General features: G+C 32.2%; 1 pseudogene; it reads right to left on the bottom strand.

The window, feature by feature from the left end:
- Nucleotides 1-5,155: 5,155 nt before the first annotated feature.
- Nucleotides 5,156-6,190, bottom strand: LOC145604200 (cytosolic sulfotransferase 5 pseudogene; annotated as a pseudogene).
- Nucleotides 6,191-9,697: the final 3,507 nt, after the last annotated feature.

The following is a 9,697-nucleotide window of genomic DNA, read 5'->3' as shown; positions in this document are numbered from 1 at the left end:
TTTAGCACCGCCTGACGACAAGTTCGTCGCCTGGCGATAGGATGATTTTTTTCCATGTGGAATTCGATCTCTTTTCTATCAGTTTCCAGACTATTTTCTTATAAATAGGGTCCTAGACCTCCGTTGTCAAAAAACCAATTCTACCCATAATTCTCTACTTCTCTCTTGTCTCTCTTAAGCAATATTGCTTATTCTTTCTCTCTCTAGCTTTTCTAAACTAGTCTTTTCAAAACACCATACCGCATTAATTAGTTTTAGACACACCTAGCCAAGTTCGAAGTTACCTTCGCCCTAGACGTGAAAGGTTAATTATTTCTGAGGGTTTGGTCCCAAATCCAGTCTAAACGTTTTAACTCTTTCTTTCAATTATTTAATTTCATTCTCTGATTTATTATTTTATTGAAGTTTACTAACGCGTGTATTTTGTTATTAGAAAGAGGCACGAGGCATCAAAGTATGTAATCTTATTGCTTTATTCTTGTAGAAAGCATGTTTAGATTTGTTTAAATCCTAGTATCATGTTTAGGATGTCTTTTATGCTTTCTAATATCATGTTAGGTTTAAATCTTTGATAATTAATGTTTACTGACATGTTAGGATTTGTTATTAATCTTGTTAGTATCATGCGTAGGATCTTGCTATTAATATTATGCTTTATTGTTAACATGATTGATGATTAATGTTGATATCATGTTGCTTGATATATATATATATATATATATATATATATATATATATATATATATTGTTGTTATTGCTTGATCACGCCTTCAAATTATACTTCAAATTGGTATGAAAACATGCAAGTTCAAAGGGTTAAGGATGGAAAAGAAAAGGTCTCAACTTGGACAACACTTAAATCTAAGATGAGAAAACGTTTTGTTCCTAAATCTTACAAGCAAAAGTTATTCTTAAAATTAAATTCTTTACAACAAAATTAATTATCTGTTGATCAATATGTTGCAGAGTTTGAGAAGTTTTATCTAGCTTGTGGTTGTAAAGAAGAGGATGAACAAAAGATTGCCAAGTTTTTACTAGGTTTAAACAAAGCTATTGCATATGCTGTTGAGGTGCAACAATTCGAGACTTTGATGATGTATGTATGCTAGCAAGTACCATAGAGAGACAAATGCAAGAACAAAAGGGAAAACTAGTTCTCCATCCATATGTACCTAAATCAGATTTAATTCGAACTCAAGAAGGGTTAGACATACAAAAGAATTCATCCACATTTTCTTTTTTTCAAAGTGAAAAAATAAAAACCTTCAATTCCTAGTCAAGTGGTTACGAAGGATAAGATTTGTTTCAAGTGTAAGGGTGGAGTTCATATTGCTGTACAATGCCCTAGCAAAGTTCTTTTTAGTCTTGAAGCACAACACGCTCTTTTGTCGGTCATGGTGGAGGAAGAGAGGGAGAAACGTGCCCTTTACACAAGATTGCAAGAGGAGGAAATAACAAATCATGAAACTACTCATGAAGTTGAGTTTGAGGGTCTATTATATGAAGCTGCACCTGATGACAATGTATTGGTGATTAGGTCCGTTTTACATGTTACGCCAACTCAAGAAAAGCATAAAGAACAAAGGGAAAATTTATTCCTATCACGTTGCATAAGGAAGGAGTTGTTCTCTTATAATTGATGGAGGATCATGCACTAACATTGCTTCTAAGAAGATGGTTAACACATTAGGATTGGAACAACAAGATCATCCTAAACCTTATAAGATCAATTGGGTGAACAATGATGGTGGATTGTTAGTAAAGAAACGCGTTCTAGTTCAATGTGAGATCGGAGATTTCAAGGATGAGGTTTGGTAGATATTTATACATATGTATATGTATATGTATATATATATATATATATACACATAAATAAATTTTAAACGCTAGCTACAAAAGGATTATGCCACGTAAGATTAATTTTAGAGCTAGCGTCACATAAAAAAGGAAAATTGGAAACTAATAATTCCACCTTTACCTTTTCTACTCAAAACAATCCCACATTTTCGAGTTCCCAAAATAATCCCACCTTTAACTCCCATATATATTCTCAAAACAAGTCTTTTACCGGTTTGTGAAATTGGTAACTTGTTTTAGAAGGTGACTTGCCATGTGTCATCTTTTGGTTGGTAAACTCCACCGCTAGCAACCCCTATGCCGGCATAACTCCTTCTTCACCATTGATTTTACTGGCCGTCAACCCCCATCCACCACAACCCCACGCAAATTAAATCCCACCAATCGGTAGGTCCACCATAAGATCTGCCTCTTTTCCTTTAATTTCCCCCATCACAGAATCGTCACCCGACCTAACCCTTTCGACCACCCATACCCTCACCACAAAACAGCCGAAATCGACCATGGAAGCCCTAGAACGGCCGATTTTGGTGATGTTGCGGTTTTAGGTTCAGGTAAGGGTCAGAGGGTGAAGGTCGGATTTCGCGGTGGTTCATTCAATTTCTAGGATGTGGATTTTCTAAGCGGTGAATTTGTAGGCGGTGGATTTCGCGCGGCGGGTTTAAATTTTTAAGTGGTTGAAAGGAGGTTTCGAGGAAGGAGAATGGAGGAAGGGGTCCAATCGCTGGTTTTGCGGGTGGTGGTGTGGCTATTTTTGCGTGTTTTGGTGGGATAGGGGGTGCCGACGGCTAGAGATCGGCTACTAGCGGGAGGGGTTACGGTGGCCGGTTGTGGGCTAGTTGTTGACTTAGGGTTGGGGTGGTTGGTGTTAGGGGGTTTTGTGGCTGGATAGGGGTGGTTGGGTCGTCGGGTTTCAGGGGTGAGGTGGTTGAGGTTAGGAGAGAGAAAGAAGGTGGTGGGGTTACGTGGTGATATGTCGTGGTGCTTATGGAAGGGTGGTGGTGGTTATGATGGGTAGCTAAGGTGGGAGATGAGAGACTGGAAAAAAAAAAGTTGAATATAAAAAAATAATTACTTTGTTACAAGTTGTAGGTTAAAAGGCTCATTTTGAGCAGATGAAGGTCAATGGTCGTGCGATTATTTTGGGAAATCGAAAAGGTGGGATTGTTTTGAGCAGAAAAGATAAAAGTGGGATATTAGTTTAATTTCAATTTTCCCAAACTAAATCTTCTAATAATTTTCTATACCCAAATGCTATGAATCCTACATGCTACATCAAAACCCCAACTTTTGGAATTAGAAAATTACAAAATGTGAGTAAATAGTTATAATTGTTTTGATTTTCCCTATTTGTTTTAATCTATGAAGTATTATTAAGTGGATGAGTTCATTCTTATATACGCTTGAATTTTTGGGGGTTAGGGTTCTTTGTTTTTTGTGGAATTTGATTAAAATGATCTAAAGTTGAGTTTTTTGTTTAAATTTCTATGAGATTTGCAATAGCGTTCTAATGATGTTTAATTAGAAATATTTGACAGGAAATAAATCTTGATAGCAATGAGAAATAGCAAAATGTGATGGCGAAGCTATAGAACAATTTTTTTGTGTACCTTAGATGTAACATTTTATGATTTAATTTTGTTTCATAATTTAATTTCAGATGATTGTTATACCTAATACGCTCGATTTATTGTAAATTTATTTATTTTCAACATGTTGTAATTAATTTTAATGTATATATAAATATTGATAAATAATGACGAATGAACTTTAATTACTTGTATTTTAGAAAAAGAAATGTGTTTTTATTACAATTAATTAATAATTAATAAGGGGGTTGCTCGAAATATATGTATTATATATATATATATATATATATATATATATATATATATATATATATATATATATATATATATATATATATATATATATATATATATATAAAGAGTTAAACAGACCCTATATCTTACACATGGTCTTAAATTTATTTAATAAAAGGACCCCATATCTCTACTAACGGGTCTCTTCACTATAACATTATCATACAAAACGTGGTATTATAACAAACCTCCTATATCTGATAACTGGTCTCTCCTTTCTACAAGAACAGACCCCTCCTTCATTAGAGGCGGACTGCTCATCGAACAGACCCCGGAGATAGAGACCAGTCCAAAGGCGGTCTAATGCATATTTCAATGGGCTTGTTTGCCTATTATTGTAGTAGTGTAATTTGGGGGGGGGGGAGAGAGGGGAGATTAGGGACGGTTTACAAATTAGGGATGAATGAAGAGCAAGCAAAGTGGTGGTTCAAGGGTCGGGGGTTGAGATAAGGTGTCACCAGCATTGGGTGTGATTTCGAGGGTAGTACATGCCAGTGCATAGTGGCTGACACGGGAGCAAGGTGGCGGGGGTGGGGACAAGGTAGCTGTTCTTATGAATATGCCATTCTTTTTTAAACAAAGTGTTGCACAACTTTGGCCTACGACCTCACACACATAGTAACATGGCGTGTCATATATGGTAGTGTTATGGTCATTTTTTTCCTGTATGTTTGGTCATGTCATGGTTTAAACTGACCCAACTCGACGTCAATTGTAATTTAAGGTGATAGTGATTTGGCATAAGCCTGAGTAGTACAATCTCACAAATGCTACGCAAATATCAATTGGTTGTTGGTGTACGTAGTGGTTATTGAGACGACACTTAATAGGGAGGACCTGTGTTCGATCCTCCGCAACAACGTAACAATCAGGAGGGGATTGAAACATAACTACCCTAAATTGATCACTAAATTCTGATTAGCCTAAAAGGTGAACCAGGTGGAAAAAAAATAAAAAAAACAAAAACAAAAACAAAACAAAACAAAACAAAAAGAAATGTTACACAAATAGCTTTAGTTTTTTAATATCATTCTTTTTAAGGAAAAATTATTTCTTTCAACTTACTAGTACATACTAAGCATCAAACAATTTAACTTGCAAATAAATTAACAGCTAGCCAATACAATTTTACAGAAGCAAGCATCATTTATACAATAGTAAGACTTCTAATTATGCAAGATAGGAAAATGTGAAAAATTTGTCAAACCAAGATAAGATTACACAAACACAAGGACATAGTGAAACCAGTAGATATAGGAATGAGAGAGCGTTTTAGAAAGTTCCACTAATACGATTATTACTTAAAAAGAACAACGTAACTTCTTTTTTTTTTTTAATTATTTATTTATTTATTTATTTTTATTTATTTATTTATTTTGAGGTGAAATTGATTCAATAACTTGAAAACAATAATATTACTTGGAAGGATGGATCTTGAATTCCAAGCCAGAACCCGCAAACTTCTCTTTTATTAGTTGATCTAATCGTTCAAACATGAGAGGGCTTAAATGATTAACCCAATCACCAACTTCTCCCTTTCTAAAAAATGTCTTATTGTTTAGATTAGATACTTTTGATCCTTCAAGTATCCCTTTCTTATTGACCTCCAATTCCTTCAAATTTCTCAAGCTACATAGCTCTAAAATCTCCTCAACGACCCCTTGTTTCTCCTCTTCTAAGGAAAATTCACATCCTATGAACTTGGCCAATCTCTTCAACTCCATAATACCATCTTCCTTCAAATCTTCGTACTTTAAAAACAATACCTTATTCGGCGTCTCCGAGCTTTGCTTCCAATACCCCAGAACATGATCCCAATGTGGTCCGCCTGGTTCCATACCCCTACAAGATAAGTCAAAGTAAGTTTCGAAGGAAAGACTATTCTTACTATTCATCACTAGCTCATTCGATGAAGTGAAGTGCCACCCTGAAACAAGCACGTCAAATGGATTTCGAGCAATGTACACAATTTTGCATGCGGTCTCTTTAATAGACTTATTAAGAGCTTCATAAGGATCATGCATTGCGAAAATCCTAGGGGGAGAAATATGTTTTAAACCAAGAGCCTTTTGGTCATCCACATAGAAATGGAACAAAAAGGGTACTAAATCATGAGGGTTTTTGGTAAGCAAAGGGTGATTGGTATTGGTAAATTCCGTTCGATGAACAATGGAATATACCAAGGATTTTAACCAAGTTGTGCCACATTTTGGCTTGCTTACTAAGATAATATCGGTGTCATGAGCTTGGAAATGTTGTTGAGCTTTGATAATACCAGGAATCACCTTTGAGGGGTGCCAACATCCTTGGTACAACGAAAGCTCTAGCCCCGGAATTTCTGTGTGTTTTGGAAGATTGGCTAGTAATAATGTTTCATTCATCTCTTCTTGGTTGCTATTTTGCTCATCATTCTTAATTATTGGAGTGTTGGTAGTGGTTTGGTACTCCATCTAATTTTATGTGGAACCAAACAAACTAGTGTTTTGAAATTGTTTGTTTGGAAATGTAAAATGATGTAGATTGTCTTACGTTATTGTTATCCTATATATATGTACATACTTTCACCACCGTACTCGATACCTTTTTAATAGATAACTAAAACCTTATTATATTCATCTTACTATAGATTGTACAAGGTAAAATTAGGATTAGGCCTTTTTTGTTTGTTTGTTATCTTTCTGATTTTAAAATATGATGTGGGTGTGATGTCTCAATGATTGTAGTTGTTTATTGGGTTGTGGGGTCTAGATTCTAGAAATATTGCACATTTTTTTTGACAAGAATCAAGATCCGTGTTTTTTTTTGGACAAGAACCTATTTAACTACTAAATATAGTGATTGATATAAGCAAAACAAATATATAGACGTGTTAGGTTTTATTTATTTTTTTTTTTTATTATTAAACTAAACATATCTAAGGTTAAAAATGAGTATTGAGATTTGAGATGCGTAATCCCCCAATAGTGCTACAATAGCAGAACAGAGGAAAATGAAATTTTACCGATCGGTAATAAACCATCGGCCAAAAACTTATCGGGAAATAACCTATAACCAACGGCTTTTGGCTGTTAGTACAATATGAATTATTTAAATAAAACATACGAAGTACTACGTATATGATTATAAAATATATACACATTTATTCTTCTCCTTTTAAGAATTTTCTCGTTAAAATCAGAAACATAATGATTACGTATTACAATAATATTTTTTTAACATATTATTAACCAACGATTAAACAAAAGGTAACATAATGATTAATGTTTTTGGTGACCAATAATTTTTTGTTAGTATGACACAAATTATTGTTCATATTTATGTTATCATGCATGATGGCACAATTATAAAAAAAAAAAGCAATAAATAATTATATACTTATGTGAAGACGTAGAAGTAGGGACCATGTAAAGAGAGGGATACTATAAAAAAAACATACTCCTTTCATTTTTTTTAAAGTGATACACTTATCAAATGTTGTCGTATGTTAACCGTTATACTTTCATTTTTGCCATATCACTCTATTTTAATATTATCTCTCCGTGACCAAATAAATAAAAAAACTCTCACCTCCCATGGTCTCTAGTGATAACCAATACTCCCTCCGTCTCTTTATTAATGTCCACTTTCTATATTATGTGAGTAATAAACGATAAAGTGGATATTGATAAAGAGACGGAGGGATTATTATTTTTTATATATTAATTGTTTCCCTCTCACATTCAATAAAGGAAAAGGTGCATAAAAAACGCAAATTTATTTATTTTTTTGAAACCAAAAAATAATAATAATTGTGTTTTTAATGCACCTTTTCCTTTATTAGATAATCAACAAACAATTGATTACTTCTTGATATTGTGATAAAAGAATTAATTTAAAATTTATTCTTCCTTCCTTCCTTCTCCTGTCTACTTTACTTGCATTAAAAATTCTAGCGTAGTTGTCGACTATGGACGACTATGTTCGACTACGCTAAGAGATTAAATCTAAACCGTTTATTTGTAAATTGACTAATCTTAATCGTCCAATTTGACACTTATGCAAAACAGTCATCAAGGGGATGTTTGTTTAATTGATTTAACTCATGAAAATTATTTTTACAATATATATATATATATATATATATATATATATATATATATATATATATATATATATATATATATATATATATATATATATATATATATATGTATGTATTAACAAATAACTTCAACCTTCAATAAATCTTCCAATGAATCTCAAATACATCTTATTTCATGTTTAACACCTAAGATTTTCATCTCAATTCGACCAAAAATCTTCACCGTTCATATAAATCTCGTCCATAATTTACTTAATTGTATATGAAATCATTAAAATTAATGTTAGAATATCAAAAGTATGCTTCAATTTTAAGTCAATTTAACTCTAAGATTTAAATAATTATCAGTATAAAAAATTCATATAAAAAACACTATCATATCTTATATACATGGAGTAATTTTGTGTTTAATTTTGAAAAATCATACTATAACTTTGGGAGTAATTTGCCATTGTTGAATGTTGAAGCTGCAATGATATTGTTGAAGGTGGACATAATATTTTTAAATCATTATCATAACAATATCTATGTATTACGGCTAATGTAGTGATTTTATAAGTTATATTATCATCAGTCAGTTTTGTTATTTGTCTGCCATTACTGAACGTTAGAAGCTCTAAAAAAAAACCATTCAATAAATTTAAATTTTTTTTAAACCTATAAATTAGTAAGAGGGGTGAATTTCCAAAAAAAAAAAAAAATGTGGCGTGAGTTTAGGAAGCCAATGTGAAAGAGGATACATTCATGGAATAAAATTTGGTGTACAATCATCCTTATCCTTATATACAATAGTGGATGCATACTTTTAGGCTACAATATTTATTTCAACTTAAATTACAAAGATATCAATTACTATAAAAAATAAAAAAAATTAAAAAAAAAAAGAACTTTTTTTTTTGAACGAAAAAAAAAATGGAACTTGGTCAAATTGATATCTTCTGTCAAATTGATCTTCTGTTTATATCTTTTCCTAAATTAAATTATTATAATTATGCATTAATGATTTATGTTTTTTTTTTACGGGCATTAATGATTTATGTTAATGATATATATGATTGTTATACAATAAAAATATAGCCGTGGTTAATAGTTACGGAGTAATATGCAATCAAAGTTCTAATATTAATATTCAAAAAAAAAAAAAAAAAGTTCTAATATTAAATTGACAACAATAAGCTGATTTTGGGTTGTATTACAAAGTTTATATTAAATTTAACTTTCATTACGAGTAATTTATACGATTTTTAAGCGGGAATTTAATGCTTATGTAGCCCTAAGAGCTATGTATAACATTTTCCTTTAAAAAATCAACTTTCATGACTGGTTGTATAAATGTATAGGTTAATAACCCGTTAATGTACTACATGTCAAAGCATTATTGGTGAGATTTGTTTAAAATATTAATTTTAAAATTTTTGGTCCTTAAATTTCACTAGTATAAACGTAGCATACTTCGGGCATGTTCACATTTACTGAACTGAGCTGAACTGAACTGAACTGATTGGAGCTGAACTGAACTGAACTGAAATGAACTGAGTTGAAATGAATATTTTCTGAGAGAAGGAAATTAGGAGTTGAACTGAACTGAACTGATTGGAGCTGAACTGAACTGAGCTGAACTGATTAGAGCTGAACTGAACTGAACTGAACTAAACTGAACTGAAATTTAGTAAATGTGAATATGCCCTTCAAAGCTCTTTAGATGGTTAACTCTTTAATTTCATCTTTCGTTATGTACCACCAACAATCTAGCATTATATGTCGTATACTTGACTTACTTGTACATTGTGTAATGTTAGGCAATCCGACTAATGTTAGTCCAAATAAGTACTCGTACTAATGTAGTCTCACTCACAAATATTTAAATGTTATTGTT

The sequence above is a fragment of the Chenopodium album genome, chromosome 22 (genome assembly GCF_948465745.1).
Source record: "Chenopodium album chromosome 22, dcCheAlbu1.1, whole genome shotgun sequence".
NCBI lineage: Eukaryota > Viridiplantae > Streptophyta > Magnoliopsida > Caryophyllales > Amaranthaceae > Chenopodium > Chenopodium album.
Note: the sequence above shows the minus strand (reverse complement) of the source record. Positions and strands in the feature narration are given on the sequence as shown.